Source organism: Eptatretus burgeri, chromosome 15, assembly GCF_056783735.1.
Source record: "Eptatretus burgeri isolate ZD-2024b chromosome 15, Ebu_testis_v1, whole genome shotgun sequence".
In the NCBI taxonomy this organism is placed as follows: domain Eukaryota; kingdom Metazoa; phylum Chordata; class Myxini; order Myxiniformes; family Myxinidae; genus Eptatretus; species Eptatretus burgeri.
The window spans coordinates 55,137,344-55,160,563 of NC_140975.1; the positions used below are offsets into that span (position 1 = coordinate 55,137,344).

General features: G+C 48.4%; 1 protein-coding gene across 3 annotated transcripts in view; it reads left to right on the forward strand.

The window, feature by feature from the left end:
• The window catches only part of LOC147012207 (galactoside alpha-(1,2)-fucosyltransferase 2-like), a 50,704-nt gene that overhangs the window by 6,593 nt on the left and 20,891 nt on the right, over nucleotides 1-23,220 (forward strand). The window contains exon 1 of one of the 3 annotated variants that reach the window (XM_085856041.1): nucleotides 6,272-6,402. The exons of 1 other annotated variant lie outside the window; for it this stretch is intronic. The gene's annotated coding sequence lies outside the window, so the exon portion shown is untranslated. Of the gene's footprint in view, nucleotides 1-6,271; nucleotides 6,403-8,651; nucleotides 8,830-23,220 lie in introns of those variants that run through there. One more of the 3 variants, XM_085856043.1, reaches the window with a different exon arrangement.

The following is a 23,220-nucleotide window of genomic DNA, read 5'->3' on the forward strand; positions in this document are numbered from 1 at the left end:
ACGCCGGCACTGACGTCAGTATGCACACCCCGGCGCAAGACGACACCCGTTTTAGACACGCCAGCAGCACCAGGACGAGGCACACCGAGGCGCGCGATCCTTCAGACGCCACCATCGGCCCCTGAAACCCCGAGAGCCCCATCCCCACTGGGGCCCGATGTGACACCACCAGCACCAGCGATAGGCCAACGCCGATCCACCAGAGCGACCAGCGTGCCTGCCTGGCACAAGGACTACTCCATGGAATAGTCACACGATGGGCGATATAAACTTTTGTTCATTCATTAAACTTAATATTTTCTCAGCCTTTATCTATTAACATAATAAAGACTCGGAGGGAGATAGAGAACATTGTACTTTACGGTAATTCTACATATCGACGGTCCCCTGGGCCAGTGCGCATGCGCAGCCTGACCCGGAGCCAGGGATGTTGTGGGTGTTTCAACCTGTTCAATACTTGTTTGATTATTGTCGTTCCACGCTAATAAAGTGGTCGAACAAATTGAACTCTGTTCTTATTTAATTGTCACAAAAAGGACCCAAAGCAAAGGAGATTGGAACAATAATCTCGTAAGCAAAGGGTTTGCCAGGACAAGTGTTTGCGTCGGGTGCGAGGCAGAGATTTGTGGCATAAGGGAGTCATCGGGGAACATTCGGCCGTCTTCTCCTGGGGTCAAGGCAGATTGTGATCTTGCTCTGCTGAGTGTAATTACTGACTTTGAACACATCATAGACCGGTTTGCATCAGTGAAAGTTCGGAAAGTGCAGTTGTAATTTTCATGTGGTGCCATAATTTGTTAATTGAAAGATTAACGAGCTTGGGTTGTATGTTTGAGCTGATATTATGGTAAAGTTATTTAATAGATGGGTGTCAGATGTTTGGACAGAGGCGCAATTTCAGTGCTTGCCAGAGGCGTTATTAGTACAGTATGTGGATAATTTGCTGATTTGGTTGACATCAGGGGATGATTGCAGGAGAAACATCTTAACCCCTTTGGGGACACTGGCTGTCAAAGGCAATGGAGTACCAGAAACCAAATTACAGCTGTGCAGGACCCAAGTAACATATTGAGGGACATGTGTTGTGAGGTGATGGCTTGTGGGCTATTTTGAATGTTCAAAGGTATTATATGTAATAGGGAAATAAATTATTTTTATTTCATTTTATCTTGGAAATGGCTGGCAGTGGGGCCATGGGTGCCTGATCTGTGTGCGAATCTAGCAGCCATGAGCACTTGACATTCAGGTCCCCATAGCTCAATTATTTCATTAAGTAAAGGTGGATGGATATCTCCCTTTGCCCTATGTCTAATGGGAATTAAGTGTACGTGTGCTGTGAGTGGTTTTGTAGTTGGTTTCTTGTATTCACCAACAACGACCTTGTATTTTTCCTTGTAAAAAAAAAATGTATTGGAAATACATGCTCAAGGGATAACGAGGTGAGAAGGAGTTGACAACTGCATTGATATTGTTACAGATGCAGCCTGGATAACTCCGAAAGGCTGACATGTCTATCAAAATTCCACTGACACCGTCTACAACACTCGTCTTTGGCTGGATCTTCACGCCCAGTGTTGGTTTATCGTACTTGTGAGATGATTTTAACAGATGGGGAACTGTGCCATCAGCTGCGTAATGGATATTAATTGGCCGAGTAAACTAGAATTACACGCCACGCTCTATCATCTATCAGACCAATTAACCACTTGGGCCAATTGCCCCAGGAGCGCTATCTCAGATCAAAACCAAGCAGGATAAGTCAAGACACAATACCAGCTCTTTCCTGGATTTATTGCAACAAGCAGAAATTGGCACGAGAAATGGCAGTTGGGAAATGAAATGGGGGAAATGGCGGGAAAACTCAGGAAAGGCAATGCAAACAATTTCACACTATTTACAAGCATGCATACCTCCTCTTCTACCCTACGCGATATACCCACCATCAGATACCTTAGAACAATTACTTAGCACTTTTAAACAAAAGATACCAGACACCCAAAATGATAGATTGTAGAAAGAGAGGTAAAAAAAATAGTAGTGGTCAGAAAGAACAGTTTGGGCTCATTAGCATGCCCCAGATGCACCTTTCACAATCTGGCTGGGATTGTGGCTGCCCAATTGTTCTGGGTCCCGGCTTGACCAAAATCTTCATCACCCATGATGTACCAAAGTGTGTCGACCACATCAAAAATCTGCGCTCATTAAGGCGGTCTACTTGGGTGGTTTTGTCCCCCCAAAATAGGTATTTGTTCTCTTTTCTGAAACTACACACACTATTTTGATGAGCCTTGACCACAACCTTCACCACCCATGATGTAGCAAAGTGTATTGACCGCATCAAAATCTGCGCTTATTAACAGGGTATGGGGGGGGAGGGGAGTTAATCCCCCAAAATAGGTATTTTCTCTCTTCTCCGAAACTACATACATGACTTTGATGAAACTTTACCTCAACCTTCATCACCCATGATGTACCAAAGTTAGGGGGTCTGTGGGCAGTTTGAGTGACTGTTGCTTCTGACCAGGTGAGCTTCAGGACATGCCGTCCTATTTTTGTTATTCTTCGACCCTTTTTTGGCCTTTGCTCTATTATTTATATATTTTTATCAGCAACCACTTGTGCGATTGACATAAAACTTTCAGTGTAGGAGCGACCCTGCATGGAGAATATTTTAATGATACTTTTGATGTCATAGATCACATGATATTGCAGCCATCTTGGATTAAACACAAAAAATTATAACATTATAATTTCTGAAAATTTTGAAACTTGGCACATCTCATTCTACTCCCAATGAGGAATAACGGTTTGTAAGGATGACATCATCATTGAAGTGGAAGACCAGCCATAAATGTTTTAATAACAATCCTTGTTTACCATTGAGAGAGAGTGTGAATGTCCAGGCCATAACATTTTTACCAATGGAGCTTTTGTCATCAAATCTTCAACAAACCTTGTGAATAAAATGTACACTTGTGAATAATATATGAATAATATGTGAATAAATTGAAATTGTGAAAATGTGAGTAAAATGTACAAAAGAACACAAATTAATAGAAAGTACAATTATTTTTAACTGTCGTTTTCATCAAGTTTAGTTTGAGTACAAAGCAGGCATGGACTGGCTTTGTATTTTGAGATGCTTTCTAGTTTCTATTAGAATTCACTTTCGAGATGTTTTCCAATAAATAAATACAACAATGGTAATTGTAAGGAAGCACGAGTTAAAGAAATATAAAATAATTTCTGAAGACTCTGCTGGGGATGGGATGGTCCTTTCATCACCGGATTATAGGAGAGGTGAAGGTATGTATCTTGGTAGAGATTACTATAAACCGAAAAGGCAACTGGGTGTGGGTCATCAATTTATAAATAGAGGAGATGCGGTAATTGATAATTAATCTAATCACTAAACAGTGGAAGGGGCTAAAGGGATCTAAATTGTTGCAGATTCTTAAAAGGACTAAAAAGGTATAAGTCTAAAAGGTTCATAGGGATTTAAAGGTTAGTATGGGGACTAAAGGTCTATGGAATCTAAGGGGACAAAAGGATACATTCCAATAGTAGTTGGAGTATAAGCCGTCTAAAGAGTCGAAAGGATCTAAGCCACTAAGGGGTCTAGACGGGCCAAAGGGTGAATAGGTGGTCTGAAGGGTTCTAATGTGTTGAAAGGGTGTTAAAAGGTCGAAAGAGGTATAAAAAGTCTAAAGGTCAAAAGGGTCGACAGGTGTAAGGGGTCTATGGAGTTTATGGGGGTTTAAAGGGTCATAAGGGGTCTGGAGGTCTAAAGTGTATGTTCCAAATGTAGTTAGGTTCTAAAGGGTGTAAATCAAGAGAACATTAATGACATTAAGATGTTCAAATCTAATAAGGGGAGGTGAAATTAAATTATGATTCAGATCAGAGGTTAAATTAAGAGGTTGAAATTAAATAATAATGAAACGGTTTTTTATTTAATTCGCAATCTCATGAGATGATGGAATCTCGCAAAAAGTGATGGACATACAAACATAGATTACATTTTGAGTTAATTTGTTAATTATCTCATCACCAGGATCAAAATTTAAAAAGGGCTACATTATTTTTTTGCGCATCGTCATCTTGAATCATCATGCCGAGTTTCAAAATGATCTATTGAACCACTTCAGAGGAGTAGGGAAAAAAACTAAAAATTGTTAATCGACCCACTGCCTGATGGACAGATGGATGGACTGATTGACTAACTGAAGGACCTCGTTATGGCTTCAACAGTTCACCTCGACTCTGTCGTGGATGAACTAAAAACCTGAGCAGTACAATGACTTAAATTAGACAAAAATGACTTCAAGGCCTAAACCTTAAACTAAACTTAGGACAAGGAAACTCATGCAGGGAGGCAAGACAGATAAAAGGGATTGACAGAATGGGGGAGTTTGAGGTTCTTCGTGGCCTTTCTTTTGGAGAAATGCTGGGATGCACAACATGGGAGTGCTTGTCAGGATACTGGTACTCGTGCAGTGGCTTGAGAGGCTTGTGGTTGCAGGCTTGTGTTTCAGCTTGAATTGGGACTGAGCATGGCACTGACCTTGACCACTCTCCACTCTTGCCAGCATGTCTCCTCCACCAGGGTCTCCAGATGCCGAATTGGGGCTTCCTCTCTTGAGGCGCCGATGACCACTGACTGCAACTGCTACTGGAACTTTCCCTCCATGACTGCAACTGTCCATGGCGCTTCTAATGTGGAAAACTGGCTACAACGCTTCTGTCTTGCTTCTTGCCATGCAGACTTTTATATGCTCAGTGAACACCTGCAGCAAGGGCCCCCCTCCATGCTGAAGGTCGCACACGTGCCTCCATGTTGGCGCAGTGTGTCAAACCTCTCTCACGTGGATCCACCATGTCGTGCCATATTCTAGCGTCTCACATGTGGTCCCACCATGTTTCGCAGTCATTTGGGTGATGTCATAGGAATAGATATCTGTAATATGAAAGCTAAATATATAACGTTTTTTGAAATATCATCCACACAAAAGTACATGGACAGATGAGTGGTTGGTTGGTCGGGCGGTCGGACAGAGCTCATTTTAATGTCCCCCATCTCTGACTTTGTTGGAGGGGCAGGAGACAAAAAGTGGAAAAAAAAGAGACAGACACAGGGTTGGGGCAACAGGGAGGCTTCTATGTACAGTAACCCCTCAAATATCACGGGGGGGGGGGGGTCAGTTTCCTGGAAAATGTTGCGATCGTTAAAACCTCTGTCATAGAAACCAAGGCACAATGGGAAAAGGGGGGTTTGGTTCCTGGACTTATGACAAAATAAATTATGCAAACATTCATTACAATATAACGAATTAACCATTTCCAATTAATTCAAATCATTTTCATAAATGGATATCCTGTATATTAACTATTTGTTCATGCTCAGTATATCCATAATTGGATATACGCCCGAATCATCGGCTCCTGTACCCAATACCTTGGGCAAGACAAGGATCTCGTTTGCGAGTCAAAGTATGGAATTCCTTGTGGTGACAGTGTTCAAAGAGACAGTTTCCAGGAGGGATCAACCCAGCTGCATTACAAGTTAGCGACCTGGTAAAGGTGTCATTCCACAATGAAATGTTCCCTGGAGAAGTTGAGAACATCTCAGACAATGGAACACAAGTGAAGGTGATGCATCCTTTTAGAATGAACACCTTCAAGTGGGCCTTCCCCAAAGACAGGCTGTTTTATGAATAGAAGAAGACAGGCTGTTCATGAAGAGAGTTCACGGATGCAATAACTTTAAATTTATGATTACTGAACTGAACATTGTGACGTGCAGTTTCTATCGCAGTTGTTAACTGACCACTTCCTGCGTGTAACTTTTACAATGGTTAGATCCATTTCTGTTTTTGTGCAGCTATACCCTGCACTTGTCGTATCCCTGTGTCGTAAGAGGCGACCAGGGTTGCGTCAGGAAGGGCATCCGGCATAAAACATGTGCCAAATCACTATGCGCATCATACGGATGATCCGCTGTGGCGACCCCGAACAGGAGCAGCCGAAAGAAGAAGAAGATACTCTGCACTTGTCATAAGAACAGATGATTTTTTTTTTAAGTCGATTCCAGGAGAAGTACCATGGTAATCTTTTTTGTGTGTTTGCTATCAGATTATATGTTTTTAAAATGCAACTCGGTGAGGTTTTGGAACAGTATTTTCGAAAGTGTCAACGTAACAAATAAATGTAGGTTCCACAAGTAAGTTCATAATCCCTCAGCTCCATGCAAGTGCCGCACCCTCTCACATTTTATTAGCCCGGAACCCTGGGCAGAGGGAGACAGTTTCTCTGTAATCATTTTGATGTGCGTGCGTGCGTGCGTCAGTCGTTGGTTGTTATCTCCATATGCTGGTCTCAGACGGTGGAACAGAGCCCTCCTGGGTAGGTCTCAAAGTATCCACCTCTGTGTGTGCGTGTGCGTATATGCATGTGTGCACGAATATATATATATACATATATATATATATATATATATATATATATATTATATATCTCTCCATTGTCTGAGGTTGAGGCAGTTTTGAGGAAGGCATGGGCAGCATCAGCTCCAGGACCAAGTGGAGTACGAAATAAGGTGTTTAAGAGTTGTGGAGGCATCAGATGGTGTCTGTGGAAGGCTCTGAAGGTGGTGTGTAGGCAAGCAGTGGTGACCAGTCAATGGAGTAGGGCAGACGGAGTTTATATTCTGAAGCAGGAGGAGGCAGTGACAGTTGAGCAGTTTAGACTAATATCATTGCTCAATGTGTATTGGAAGATATTGATGAGTGTCTTTGCTGCTCGGCTCTCAGGCTTCATCAGAGAGAATGGTTTTGTGGATCGCTCAGTACAAAAGGCAGGAATACCAGGTTCACCAGGTCTGGTGAACTCTGCAGGTCTGGTGAATTGATGAACAGATGAACACCAGGTCTAGTGAATTGATTACTCTGCAATGGTCTGGCAAGTATTGCAGGAGACAAAGAGGCAAAGGATCATGTCGTGGTATGCCTGGACTTGGAGAATGCATATGGGTCAGTGTTAGATGCCTTGATCAGATATGCCATTGATTTATTTTTGGTGCTACAGAGATTTAGGGATTTCCTGATGGCATATTATGATCAGTTTTGGATGCGATTTGCGACACATTCCGACATAACAGAGTGGCAGAAGTTGGAAGTGGGGATACCGATGGGATGTGCCATCTCCCCTATTTTGTTTGCGCTGGATATGGAATTTCTGATACATGTGGGGAGTGGACATGGGAAAGAAGTGGAGCTAGCTGCTAGTTAGAACTTGCCAGCAATGTTTCCATCCATGGATGACCTGACAGTTGTCCAACAGTCAGCTGCTGGAGCAGTTGAGGTACTTGACTAATTGGAAAGGTTTATGCGATGGGCAAGGATGGGCATTAAGGCAAAAAAGTCGAGGAGTGTTGTTGTGAGATGAGGGGTGGTGTATCACGTTCACAGGTTTGAGCTGGGAGGGGAGGTGCATCCATCATTAGGGGAGGCCCCTATAAAGAGCTTGGAAAGATGGTATACGGTGGAGTTAAATGATGTGGGAAAGGTGGAGAAGGTAAGGAGCAGGCTGCAAAGAGTTTGGAGGAGGATTGATGGTTGTGCTTTGCTAGGAAAGTTGAAGATATGGTGCCTGAAGTTTGGGTTAATTCCATGAGTATTGTGGCCATTTATGATTTGTGATATTGCGATTGGGCATGAAAAGAGGATGTAGGTTTTGGTGAGTGGGTTTGTGAGGATGTGGTTGGGAGTGCCATGCTGAATATTGCTTTATGGTCAGTGTGGAAAACTTTGGTTTCCCTTTACATCGATAACCGAGGAGTACAGGGTGGTGAGGATGGGGGAGTTTATGATGATGCGGGATTTGAGTGATCCAGTGGTGAAGAATACTCTCCCAAAAAAGGCAAGGAGGAAGGAGGATGGAAGGAAGGAATACTTCCTCATTTGGAGGAAGGAAGACAAGAGCAGAGGTGAATGAAATGGAAGAGTGGTTGCAGCAGGAGGAGGTGATGGGAATGATGCAGCATGGGAAGCATGGTTTGGGGTGCATGAAGCATGATCTATGGGGGAAAGCATGTGTGAAAGAAAGGAGGAAGATGGTGGAGAGGGAGGTGAGAAGAAAAGAGGAAGAGAGGAGATGCGTGAAGGCAGTCAGACAGGCACAGCAAGGTGCTTGGACTCGATGGGATGGTATACAGGTGAGGACATTGAAATAGAAAGATATTTGGAGGATGGAACCAAAACTGTTGAATTTCTGTTGCAGGCAATGTATGATGTGCTTCCATCGACAGCAAACTTGAGGGAGTGGGGGTTGTTGCAGGAGGAGAGTTGCTCTTGGTGTGGAGCTCAGGGAACAATGCAGCATGCACTGAGTACATGTTCAGTAGCACTAGCAGCAGGAAGATATAGATGGTGGCATAATAAAGTGCTGGCGGTGGTAGTGGAGATGTTGAAACAAGAGGTGATGAGATTGAGAAAGAGGGGAGTAGAGAAGGAGGAAGAAGCCCACGCAAGAGAGGTGGTGTTTGTGAAAGAGGGCCAGATGGTAAGAGGTGGAAGAAGGAGGAGATTGAAGGCAATATATCTTCCAAATGTGTGTGATTGGCAGGTGGTGGGAGACCGAAAGCCACAAATGGTATTCCCAAAGGAGAACTGTGTGATGAGGATGTGGCCTGACATTGTCATCTGGTCAAATACAACAAGGCATGTCATCTTTGTGGAATTGTCAGTACTTTGGCAAGAGAATATGGAGGAATTGCATGAGAGGAAGAGTGAAAAGTATGGTGAGCTGGAAGCGGTGTCAGGAGAAGGTTTGGTGAGTTTCTTGTGAGCCATTTGAGATGAGGTGTGGAGGGTAAATTGGCGATTCCTTTTATGCATTTCTTGCTCAACTCAGAGTGTGTGGAGCGGAAAGAAGGAGGACATGTGAGAGAGTGGCCCATGTTGCCTTGAATGGTTCACTTTGGATTTGGAGGAAATTTATGGAGGCAGGTCAAACGGTGTCGGTTGAGATTGATTGGTGGTGGGTTTTTCAGCCCGAAAAGGGGTAGTTTATGAATATGGAAGAAATATGGAGAGATATGTGCATGGATGTTGATTTCAGCAGTGTATATTATGAGTGGTGCATGTTGTAAGGTTGGGTGGTTAGTTGATTGCTGAGTAAATATTTTGTGGATTCTGGGAGTGGAAGCAGTGTGGAAATGGTCGCTGTTTAGCCGAGGTACATTGATGGTATATGTATAATATATATATATATATATATATATATATATATATATATATATATATATATATATATATTGTGACGTCCACGGGACTTGAACGTCCAACGTAGAATGAACCGAAACGATGGAGGCGGTTTATTTTTTATAACCCAAATATGGCGGTTTTAATCGCTCTACAGCAAACGGGACGAGGAAGGTGGCACGAGTCGCTTTTCACTGAGTTAATAATGTTTATTTCTCGAACCAGAAATAATAATAAGACTCGGCAAGAGGAGGGATCCGGGGCGATTCGACGGGATGGTGGTGTGGGTTCGAGCATGGGGAAAACACAAATAATTCCAATGGATATACAAATCTCAAACCCTCTAAGGCGCCAGGTTCACACACACACACACGCACACGCACACGTGCAGGCACACACACACACACACACACACACACACACACACACAAAACGTAGCTGGTGGTCAGGCTTGCCCATGGTGTCGACGCAATAGTCACTGGATTGGCGCCAGACGAGCTGGCGTTGCGCTCGTCAGTCGCAGGAGACACGGTGGTGCCGAGGTTCCGTCAGCCCTTCCGCGCAGAGCCGCGGTTTCCTGCCTGTGAGCTCCAACCAGCCACCGTGGTGCTGGTGGTGTCGACCTCCTGGTGTAGGCCCAAGACCGCTCACAGCCACCAGGGAGCCAGTTCTGGTGCCAAGATGCGAGCAGGAGAGGGAGGCAGGTCCGCCCGCCGTTCGGTCCCGTACTCCGAGCCAGCAGAACTCCAGAGCCAACCGAGGTGAGGGACGAGGCACAGCAAGGCCACGAGACACGACGAATCGAGGAACGAACCAGCGCAATGAGAGAGCGCGCTCCGAGACCAACAGCCTCGACCAGACGCTTTCTTTTTATGACAATTCCTCCTCTTCTTTTCACGAACAGAACCTTTTTATACTCGAGTCGTCGTCACTTCCAATCGAGCCCTTTTATTGGCCTTCCGCCGTCGCCTTCCGCCAATCGTGATCAAGGGGCGGAGCCATCCACAGCACTGTCCTGTTACATCATGGCAAGCCTACAGGGAATACTAAAAGGGGATACGCATATACACTTACCCTAACCCATCTCCCTATCTAATTACGTGACAATTATCATTTCCCCCTGAAAGAAATGGACATTTACTCGACAACTTATCATCACTGAATTGCTACTTATTACATCGAGATCCTGGTACAACTCGAACAGCATGGTATACCTAATTAAACATCCTAATTACCCTTTGAATGCATACCCCCCCCCCCCTCAGATGTAACACTGCCCCCTCCTCTGGTACTGCAGCTCCTGCAAGGTATATCCCAGGCGCTACCGTACCAGCCTTAACACTTACTGACTCACACCTATTTAACCTAACGAAATAAAGTAGGAGGGGCAATGGGCAGCGAGCCGCAGCTAACTTACCTATCCTGCTTAACGTACCACCCCTTATGGCCTTATCCTCGCCTAAAAAATCATTCTTTTTTATTTTATTTTATTTTATTTAATCACATGAGAGCACTGAGCGAAGTTGCACTCCATCCTCTGGATCATCGCTCCTGTCCAACACTCTTCCAGTGATCTGGGGAGGAGAAACAAAAGGTTCCACAAAAACACAACACTTATACTTTACATCCCTACTCCAAGCCTTAACGACACTATTCACGGGATATTTACACACGACCACGACCCCAGTGGATGCTAATGGACCCAGCGTTACCTGGAGAGCCAATTTTCAAATTTACTTCAGCCCAAAATTATGCGGACATCATGCCCTTGCTGCACATGTCAAGTTGTGCGGGATCGAGTGGGACTCACACATCTTTACAACACTCACACCATGGTCATCATCTCATTTCTAGGTCATGGTCCCCATTTTAATGATGCAGGCTGAATCCCATCATGGCCGTGGGGTGGGTTACCACAAGATTATGGGGGCATCTCAGGTGCAACCATGCCCACAGGTAAGCTCTAGTCCAACCCGGACGTTTCTCCGCCCCACTCCCTTTGATTCCCACCCCCCTGGTAGCCATCAGCTCTCACCCCGTACAACACACTGGAAGGTGTCTCACGAGCTCCTCTGGCCTTCCTGGGTCGCCAAGGTCCTACCTGCCTTGGTCGCCCAACCAGACCCTCTCCCAGTTGCCTCCACACACTGTCACCATCAGCCACCAGGGGTGAATCTCCTTGAAGGGGGTCGCAATTACCGCTCACCGTGAGCCTCAGCAATCCCTGCGGACAAGCACATCATCCCCACCCACAAAACCAACATGACTCCCCCACCCCATCGGCCTTACATCTCACACCTGCATTTCTAACACTTCACCGACCATGACCTTCCCTGTTACCACACCATGTCCAATAAAAAATCAATGTGTGCACCATACATTTCACTTCTTAACTTGAAACAACTCACACAGCACTTCTCACCCGATCCACACACCAGCCATTGAACAGCCACTCGTGCCCGCTTTGTTACCAATTACCCACTGTCCCTATTGTCACTCTAAAACCCAGCAGAACTTACAAACCCATGCCAATTTTCCCACAATTCACTATTTTCACCAAAGGAGGCACTTCACCACAATCTCACCAGCCGAGCATGGCCCTATATGCTCAGCCCGATCTAGTCTCCCCAACCCCCGACAGTGATTTCCGGACTCGACCTATGTAAGGGCACCTCGGATAGACCTGGTGGTTCAGCAGGAGGATTCATCTCCTGAAGCATTTGAGTAATGCCAATTTCTCCCAGCCCCCCTCCCTGATCCCGAATCTCTGCCTGTCGGATCGTCACTGATGGCCTCTCGGGCACCCGACCCGGCCGACTCCATGAGGCCAGCCTGGCTGCACACTCAGCCGCTCGGTGAACGGTGGGTGGATCCTGTAACTCCACCAGCGCTCGGACCTCAGGGTCCAGAAGAGCAGCTAAAAATTTCTCTAGTGCCAGTCTGTCCCACGCCTCCACTGTTACGTCCCGATTCGCGATCCTAACTGATTGGTAAATGTCCTGTGCCAGCTCCTGCACTATCTCACCCGGATTTAATCTGCGGTGCTGGTGCTGGGCCCGCACCAGATCACAGTTCGCTGCGAACCCAAACCAACGGCTCAACGCCTCGCAAATGTAGGAGCTGGTCAACATCCCCTCCGCGATCAAGTTTAACACATCAGCGGCTGGTCCCCGCAATGTTGCCACCAAATTCCCTGTACGTTCCCGCTCATTCCACCCGTTTAGTCGGGAAATACACTGAAATTGCGTCAGAAAAGCTTCACGGCTCCCTGACCTGTCAAAATTTACGAGGGGGATCACTTTCCCGGTGGCCCGCTTCCCAGTTTCTCCCTTGTCCGAATCCAGCCCAGGGATCAAACACTCTTGTGGCTGCGTATCCAATTTCGGAGCTGCCTCTGGCCAGAGATGTTTTGTGGTGAAGGTCTCATGGGTCAATTTTGCCTCCTGTTCCAAACGTTGAATGGATCGATTCACCTCTTCCCGCAGGATCTTCTGGGCCCGCACAACCTCCTCCAAGGCTCCGTCGCGAGTTTGTAGCTGCTCCTCAACCAACCCGGACACTCTTCTTACAAAATACGGCTCTACTAAGCCTTTACCCAAGTCTCCCTCTTGGCTCATAATTTTATCTTATTCGTCCAAACGAGCCTCCAATCCTTTTACCTCCTCCGCCAAATTCATCCCTTGCTTCCTCAGCTCTCCCCACTCTTCTACTTGCAGCTGCATACGAGCATCCACACAGGCACGATGACGTTCCAGGCCTTCATCCACTTTATCAACCCGAATGTTCGTTGCATCAATTTTATCGACCAATTTTTTCCGTATATTTTCCCCCTCCAATGTAATTTCTACCTTTGTTTCCTCTAATCTATCCTCGAATTTACTTTGTATTTCCCCCAATTTAACATCCACACACTCCTGCATCTCAGTTTTCATTTTCTCCATCTTTTCCCCCAATTCATGCCTCATTAAATCAATCCGTGAACCCAACTGTTCCCCCATTACCCCCAATTGATCTGTCATTTCTGCCCTCTGTGCTGTAATTGCACTCATTAAAGTCTCCAACATTGTCTGGATCGACATCGCGCCGGTTTCCGGCACTGCCGGCCCCGTTACGGGCGATAAAGCACGGTCCCCGCTCGGAATGGGGGAGGTTATAATCCTACCCCCGTCTCTCCCTTCTTCCCCCGACTCGCTGCCAGACACGTGGCCTTCCTCCTCCAACATCTGCACATCCGCCATGGTGCAGAAGTCCCGTTTGCCGCCAATTAAATTTAATTTGAAAATTCCCGCCAAAATTTTCCCGCGCTCGCGCACTTTTCTGTAGTAATTTTATATTCCAATTCGTGGCGAGATTTTAATCCTGGTATATTCTCCCGATACCAAATATAATTTAGAAGGGTTCGAACATCCCACTCCTGACACCATTGTGACGTCCACGGGACTTGAACAGTCCCGCCAACGTAGAATGAGCCGAAACGATGGAGGTGGTTTATTTTTTATAACCCAAAGATGGCGGTTTTAATCGCTCAACAGCAAACGGGACGAGGAAGGTGGCACGAATCGCTTTTCACTGAGTTAATAATGTTTATTTCTCTAACCAGAAATAATAATAAGACTCGGCAAGAGGAGGGATCCGGGGCAATTGGACGGGATGGTGGTGTGGGTTCGGGCGTGGGGAAAACACAAACAATTCCAATGGATATACAAATCTCAAACCCTCCAAGGCGCCAGGTACACACACACACACACACACACACACACACACACACACACACACACACACACACACACACACACACACACACACACACACACACACACACACACACACACACAAAACGTAGCTGGTGGTCAGGCTTGCCCGTGGCGTCGATGCAACAGTCACGGGATTGGCGCCGGACGAGCTGGCGTTGCGCTCGTCAGAGGCAGGAGACACGGTGTGCTGAGTTTCGGTCAGCCCTTCCGCGCAGAGCCGCGGTTTCCTGCCTGTGAGCTCCAACCAGCCACCGTGGTGCTGTTCCTGGTGGTGTCGACCTCCTGGTCTAGGCCCAAGACCGCTCACAGCCGCCAGGGAGCCAGTTCTGGCGCCAAGATGCGAGCAGGAGAGGGAGGCAGGTCCGCCCGCCCTTCGGTCCCATACTCCGAGCCAGCAGAACTCCAGAGCCAACCGAGGTGAGGCACGAGGCTCAGCAAGGCCACAAGACACGAGGAATCGAGGAACGAACCAGCGCAACGAGAGAGCGTGCTCCGAGACCAACAGCCTCGACCAGACGCTTTCTTTTTCTGACTCTTCCTCCTATTTTTTTCCAGAACAGAACCTTTTTATACTTGAGTCCTCGTCACTTCCAATCGAGCCCTTTTATTGGCCCTCCGCCAATCGTGATCAAGGGGTGGAGCCATCCGCAGCACTGTCCTGTTACGTCACGGCAAGCCTACAGGGAATACTTAAAGGGGATACGCATATACATTTACCCAAACCCGTCTCCCTATCTAATTACGTGACAATTATCATTTCCCCCTTAATGAAATGGACATTTACTAGACAGCTTATCACCACTGAATTGCCACTTATTACATCGAGATCCTGGTACAACTCGAACAGCATGGTATACCTAATTACACTTTGAATGCATACCCCCCCCCCCCCAGACGTTACAATATATATATATATATATATATATATATATATATATATATATATATATATATATACATATACATATATACATATATATATATATATATATATACATACATATATTGGTGTGGGCCGGGGGTCGGTGGCGAGAAGGACCGCAAGGTGGGGAGAACCACCGGTCTCCCAGGAATTATAGGCCGTCGCTCTGGATAACTCCGAAACCGGCGGGTCGATTAATCGACCGTGAAACGCCAATATCTCGACGGCGTGGTGTAGGGTTAATTGTCGAGATCCCAATATACCTAAATAACCACGCAGTCTTGGCTACCGGGGATTCACGCCCCAGCACGTCTTCCTCGAACCGGGTCACTCTACCGACTGCGGTGGAGTTCAACTTCCAACTACCAACTCCGGTTCAGTTACAGCCGAGCGGAAACTGCCAAAGCCGTGCCAGCTAGGATTAACAGATTATCGGGGATGAAACCCCATCTGAACTCAGACCCAGACCATGCTGGACCAAATAAAGAAAGGACGGAAACGAACTGGGAACATTTCTAATAATTTATTTATAATAAAAGACAAGGAGGCAAGACTTGAAGCGAATATGCAGAGCAGGAATTTACAATGATTCAAAGCACTTACTCAATTCTACTTATAGACGGGCCCACAGGCAGTCACACACACAAAAAGAAAAGAAACCCTGGAGTTTTTATTGGACCCCCCAGCTGATGAGAGAGACGAGCTGGGGGTCAGAGTTCGGATGGGCATCTGTGGGTCGTTGAAGGTCCCAGCCGCACGTGTGGGACTCGTGGCTCGTGGCGGCATCCACGTGAGCAATTGGAGCTTCGGGGTGGAGATCAGGGTCGCGGACGGGACCCACCAAGGATCCACGAACAGGCTGATTCACTCACTCTCCAGCCCAACCATCGTCAACCAACTTGTAACCACTGAAGTACTCCAGATCTCCCAGCGCCACGCCAACGACAACCCAGTCTGCTCAGGGATATATATCTCCTCCCACACGGGGAGCGGCCCTGGCGAGAATCATCTCGCTGTCCATCCCTCATTGCCCTATGGCCGCACCCTACCGGGTTGGAGCCGTGGTCCCTGTTCGGAGACACCATATTCTCCACGTGGCCACGTGGCCTCGCTCGCGCAGATCAACAGGGTCTGCCCTGAATGGCCCACCGTACAAAAACTATCGTTTGTGGGGCCCGTGGACCAGAACTGCGAGGCCCCCCTCTTGGCAAGTCAAGGTACGAGCAGCCAGCAGGTGGTGATGGAGCGTGATGGGGAGGTTTGGAATGGCTCGTTGGATGTAAAACCTAACTAAATACGTCACCATGCACACACAAAATCCTCCGGCTAAACAAAAGGACGGGGTCCTGACTACACACGTACTTACCGGCATAACTAACTTTGGGACCTGAATGTTGAGTGTGCATGGTTTCCAGATATGTCACACTACACCTCCCCCCCTCCCCTTTTTATAGACTCGACCCGAGTTGTCAATTTTCATGTGGCATGTAGGTGTAGGTTTTCCCCGAGTACGTTTTACCTATGGATTCCTGAGTGCGACATTTGAATACATGTCCCAAAAAGAAATAACCTTGTGCATTGCGTAACTAAACTAACAGACTCACCCGGACAACTTAACTACATTGCCGGTGCTAAGAAAACAACAGGTGGGTTAAAATTATCTACATTTCTAATATTTACACTACCCATGGCTCAGGACCTGTGGCTTAAGGAGAGAAAACACAGCAAAGTTAACATTTGTGGGTGAGTGCGCAGCAGGCATTGATGGTCGGATGTCTTTCGGGCCGTCAAAGGTTCCTTGTTTGTCGTTGAGTTCTTTTTTTTTCGGCTGCTGGAGGCAACTCACCCTAACACGGCAGGCCATTCGCCGTCTCACAGGCCATTTGAACTGGCATTTATGCAACAAGATCTCCAGGCTGCTCAGTGCAGTCCCCGGTCCATTTGAACTGGCCTTCATGCAACAACAAGGTATCCGGGCTGCTCAAATGCAGTCCTCGGTAATGCGGCTGCCTGCAGGGCAGTCCTTGCAAACACTTTCAGAGGTGCTCCTGGAGCACATGGTGAAGGTCGTGACATGAGTAAGCAAACAAAGGCATGGGCAGGAATGGAGGCAAGGCAAAGGCAGGCAAAGGATGGCAAATGCAGACCAGGTAATATAAGGTGTGACAGGTCGGCACATGAAGCTGGCCGGCCTCGGTCTGGTCTCGTGGGGTTGTGGAGGGAGTGTGGTGGCGCCGGCCGGTCCGAAAACGGGCTTGGACCTATCCTACGGTCTCCCCCCAACCTATCGCCTTTGCCTGTCCTTGTCCATACCCACCCCCATTAGCTTGCAACAACAAAAAAAACAATAACGAAATTTAGACTATTTTTATTTATTTATTTTATCTGCTTTTTCTTTTTTAATAATTACTTAGGTCCCTCGCCCCCTTTATCGTCTTTGTTCGGCTAACCTGTCCTGACCATCTATCCCCAATCCTTAAGACCCCTGTTCGAGGAGATTGAGGAAGAGACAAGTGAATCTGTCTTGAGGCCCAATGCAGCCTCAGAATAACTCCCTCAGATTTCAGCAATTTCCCAAGGTGAGTCCAGCGGCCTATGAACAGCGAAGGGATGGATGGTGCGAAGGGGTACACGTTTTCTATCTATCTTACCATTTATTAAACGTTAATCTATCCCCTGGGCTTTTCAACACGCCTGTCTCTTTAAACTATCGTTCTAGAAACCATGATTCCCATCACCTGTGTTGGTGTTCATTATTAATTTGGGCCTGGCCTGCAAATTTTCTCTCGTGCTCTTGCACAATTTTGTGGCTGGGCAGCGTGGCTCCATTGGCAGGGATACCCTCTGCCGAACTCGAAATACGGCACCGCCTGGTCGCTGAGGCTGTCTCCGAGCCTACCCACTCCGTATGAACGTGGTGGATGCCCTTCCTGGCATTGCTGCCATCGATGCCCATGTGGCATTTTGGTGCTCCGGGTCCCGTTCCGCAGGCTGCCCGTGCCCATTACACTATTCGGTCCCTTGGACCTATGGCCTACTCTGGCCGACTACTCCGGTGCCCAGGGGGCCCTCAACTCAGTGAGCACATTTCCACAGCCACACTCCCAGCCGGTCAATAGACTCCTGCACCCTTCAAGAGGTTTCGTGCCTTCATTCAACACCAACAACAAAACGACATCTGATGGCTTAATTTAACTAACCTGCTAACTAACGTTACACTAACCCCGGGTTCCCTTGGGTGGGATTCACTCCTCCCCCCCAATCATTCGTTCGCACCATGCATTCCACATTCACTCCACTCACTCTTGGGCCCGCTGACCCACATTCACTCCTCATGTTTCTCTTATTTTTTTTTTCTTTTCACACTGACACTCTACTAATTACGTCTCCCTAACTCAGCTCGTGCTCCCCGTCATCCCTTATTTTAATGCACATTCCATTTAACTCTATCTCTAAGCTGCATCCTCATGACGCTTTCCATATCTGTCCAGGTCTCTGGTCCATTCTAAATTAAAATTCCCTCCAACTGATTTTACCAGGCCCCATGGAGGACTGCCCATACTGATTCCAACACATACTCTGGGACATTCACATCGGGTGTTTGGGTTACTACAAGAGATCCCGGGGTTTCTATACCCCCCAAGTTCGGCATGTGCTCATTCGCACCATATACCCGCTCGACCTCGTCACGGCATGCCTCAAGGGAGCATACCGTCTCCCCTCGTTCCTGTGGGAGGTTAATCTGACCCTCGCATTGGGTCTCGAGACATTCCACCCACTCAACCTCAATGTCCCCTACCAGCTCTACGTGTGTGTGTGTGTGTGTGTGTGTGTGTGTGTGTGTGTGTGTGTGTGTGTGTGTGTGTGTGTGTGTGTGTGTGTGTGTGTGTGTGTGTGTGTGTGTGTGTGTGTGTGTGTGTGTGTGTGTTCCCTTTTATTTTCATGTAATTCGCCTTTCTCTTGTAATTATTGCGTTTCTGTTATTATTTCTAAATCCTGCATCTCCCTTATTATCTCCATCATCCCCTGTTCGAGTTTAGCGGTTTCAGTTTTAATTATTGTGGCGTTGCTCGTTCCCTCGACCACGCCCATCGTCATCGCGGTCCGAACAACCTCCACACTCTCCATTGACTCGGTCATTCCTCCATGTTCCGTCCTGATCCCATTTGCAAAATTCCGACCCATGGTCTGCATTTCACCTCTCACCTTTACCAACTCCGCCTTCATTTCCTCCTGGCCCGCCTTCATTTGTGTTTGCAAGTGTATCCCCATGTTTTGCATATCACCTCTCAGTGCCTGCGTGTTCGCATCCGCTCTTTGCGCATTTGCATTCATTTATTTTTGTATGTTTGCAAGTATCTCCACCAACTGGCTCAAGTCAAGTGGCGCTGGCGGAGCCGATCCACCACGATCGGGTGCGGATCCGTTAGGGATCGTTCGGTCCTATGGGAGGGAAATTTGGTGTAGGGGTGCTCATACACCACCACTGCCATTCCAAATGCTACCTCTGGGTTTGATTTCAGGGGAGAGTCTTCCTGCAAGGTGTCATCCTGAGCCATGGGTTCCTCTAACGTTAATCCCGAACCCACGTGAACCAGCTCGTCTTGGTCCGCCATGGTCCGTGCTGGGAATTAAATAAAATTTTACTGCTCTTAATTTGGAAGGAAGGGGGAGATTGTCAAGCACACCTCTGGTCCGAGTCCCAAAAAGAATTTTTTTTTTAATAGAGGCAGAGGGGTTCGTACCCCGCTCCTCAACACCAATTTGTTGTGGGTTAGAATTCTGTAAACCCTTCTTTGGGGGTGGAGGGGTTCGTATCTACACTCCTGACACTAATTTATTGTGGGCCGGGGGTCGGTGGCGAGAACAACCGCGAGGTGGTGAAGTTTACGCCATCTCCCACCGGTCTCCACGTAATTATAGGCCGTCGCTCCGGATAACTCCGAAGCTGGCGGGTCGATTAATCGACCGTGAAACGCCAATATCTCAACCGCGTGGCGTAGGGTTAATTGTCTAGATCCCAATATACCTAAATAACCACTCGTTACTACCGGGGATTCACGCCCTCGGCGCGTCTTCCTCGAACCGGGTCACTCGACGGACTGCGGTGGAGTTCCAACTACCGACTACCAACTCCGGTTCAGTTGCAGCCGAGCGGAAACTGCCAAAGCCGTGCTGGCTCAGATTAACGGATTATCAGGTATGAAAACCTGTCTGAACTCAGACCCAGACCATGCTGGACCAAATAATGAAAGGACGGAAACGAGCTGGGAACATTTCTCATAATTTATTTACAATAAAAGACAAGGAGGCAAGACTTGAAGCGAATATGCAGAGCAGGAATTTACAATGATTCAAAGCACTTACTAAACTATACTTTTCTACGGGCCCACACACAGTCACACACACACAAAAAGAAAAGAAACCCCAGAGTTTTTATTGGACCCTCCAGCCGATGAGAGAGACGATCTGGGGGTCAGAGTTCGGATGGGCACCTGTGGGTCGTCGAAGGTCCCAGCCGCACGTGTGGGACTCGTGGCTCGTGGCACAATCTGTCTGTAGCAATCGCAGCTCCGGGGTCGCGGACGGGACCCACCAAGGCTCCATGAACAGGCTGGTTCACTCACTCTCCAGCCCAACCACCGCCAACCAACTTGGACCGGACCGGGACTTCACTCTCGCAAGCGAGCACGTGGGGGCCTCGTGCGTTGCACAGCACGGACCTCGTGCTCACTGCTGGGTGAACCCCGCACAGTCCCCGAAACAACTACAGCCGCTACTCGGCTTTCTTTCCTCACATGTCGCCGTCGTCGCCATTCAACCCACGCACACCTGCGTGTTACAACGCTCACACTCCAGTCCATTACATTCACCCCGGGAGACGCGGCTGCATGTTCACACATGCCCACCGACATCTCCCTTACATACCGCTCTCTCACACACACGGTCTCCCTTGCACTCGGCCGTTCACTCACGCATGCGGGGGCACTCACCCGCGGTGCCTCATCCACACACCGTGCCTCACTCACACACGCGGGGGCACTCAACCGCGGTGTTTCATCCACACACCGTCCCTCACTCACACACGCGGGGGCACTCAACCGCGGTGCCTCATCCACACTGGCCGTTTCATCCACACACACGGCCTCTTCCACACACGGTGCCTCATCCACACACGGCGTGCTGGGAAGCACGTACTCTGGCACCATCGCCACCACACCACTCACACACGGGGTCGCTTCCACACACGGGGACGCACTCACGCCTTGCACCACACACACAGGGACAACCACACTGGGGATTCGTGTCCCCACAAGGGTCTCCGGGGCCTCTATACCCCCCAAGCTCTCCGTGCACCTGTCCACAGCACTCCTCCTCTCAACCTCGCAAAGCACGACCGAACTCACCTGGTCGTGACTCGCCTCAAGGGGGCATACTCCCTCCCCTCGTTCCTGGAGGAGGCTATCCCGCTGCTCGCACCGGGCCTCCACCCAGTCCACCAGCTCACCCTCATTATCCTCCACTACCTCCGTGTGTGTGTGCGTCACTTACCCCGTCTTCATCGTGTAGTCTTCCCTCTATCGTTCCCTTCCCGGCTACCGTCACTCTTTCTGTCACGACCCTCGCCCAACACGCCCCCCGAATTATTTTGTCACCCGCCTCCACCGCGGGCCCGACAGCCGTTGCACCCCCTTCCAGCTCGTTCGCTCCCACACGTGGAGTCGCCATTTTAAGCTCCCTGCTAACGGCCTTCATGCCCGCCTGCAGGCATCTGCCCATGTTCTGCGTCTCACCCCGCAGCTCTTTCATTTCTTCCTTCATTTGCTTGTTCATTCCTTTCATTTCGTTTTTCATTTCATTTGCGTTTGTATCCATCTTTTGTGCATTCGCATCCATCTTTTGTGTATTCGCATCCATCTTTTGTGTATTCGCATCCATCCTCGCTGTCATTTCCGCATTCATTTTTGCCAGCATGGTGAATAGCTGGGCCATGTCGGGTGCGCTTGGGTGAGCCGTTTCGGTAAGGATCGGGGGGTTTTGGTGGAGAGGGGAGGGGAGGTGTCATACACCGCGGCCGCTGCCGCACCCATTTCGGGCTCTGGGTTCAGTTGGGCGAGTTCGTTTTCCTGTACAACCAACATTTCCTGCACGGGGATTTCATCCTGAGCCATGGATTCTACACATTCTACATCCATTTCTAATACCCCCGGCTCCCGCTCGCCTTGAGACGCCATCTTATTTCTCGTGAAGGGTTAATTTAGCTCGCTCGTAATTTGGAGGGAATCGGGGGTCGCTTCTCTCACCCCTGGGCCGATTCCCGTGAATTTAGCTGGAGACAGGAGAGCCCGTTTTCCCGTTCTCCGATACCAGTGCCGCGAGGAGGGCGATGGGTTTATATCGCACGACCTGACACCAGTGTTGCGGATTCGCGCCCGCCGGCGTGCGAACGGCCACGTAACTCGAATCGCGGCACGTCGCCCACCGGACGGACAATCCAGTCGTGACCCTCTCGGACTAACGCCGGGAACTAGTCACGGGTGGACCTTTCGGTCTCACCACGATCATGCCAATCGGCCCCCACGTGGGATAGGGTTGCTCGTCAAATTCGACCTACCTAAGTACCCAAACGGAGGGTAGACCGGGCGATCGCACCTCGCCGCAGGTCGACTTCGGACACGGGCCACTTTAAGCGACCCGTTCCGTACTATCGGGATAACCGAGCGGTGTTATTCGTCGGCCTCGCCGGTTCGTTAATTATCGGGCGTTTTAGCCCACGACCAACCCTTTACGTGAAGCAAGATGGAGATTCAATGAAAGAAAAGACGAAGCGAAGCGGGAAAACAGTTCAACATAACTCACATTTATTTCGCGATGAACGGGAAGCACACATATACAATTACACCAAAAGCACATGTAAAAGGAGAAGAAACACAATATTACACAAAAAGCAAATATAAAAGAGAAACACAATGCAGAGCTATCCGACTACCGAGCACACGGCAACACTTATACAATTTTACTTCACAGACGGCGCCGACAACACAGATACCCAAAGCAAAAGAAAAAGAACCACCCTCCAGGATGAGGGGGGTAGGCGGGCCTGGGGCCGAGACCGTGTCGGGCCTACCCGTCTGATGATGAGACGCAGAGCGGCGGTGGCGCCTCAACTCCACGGGCCTCGCGGACAGTGTCTGGTAGGGGGTGGGAAAGGGGCCCCCTTGTCGCACTGTCTCAGCGCGGGGGGAACAGGAGGGGGTTGTTGATGCTCGGGGGGAGGAGGATA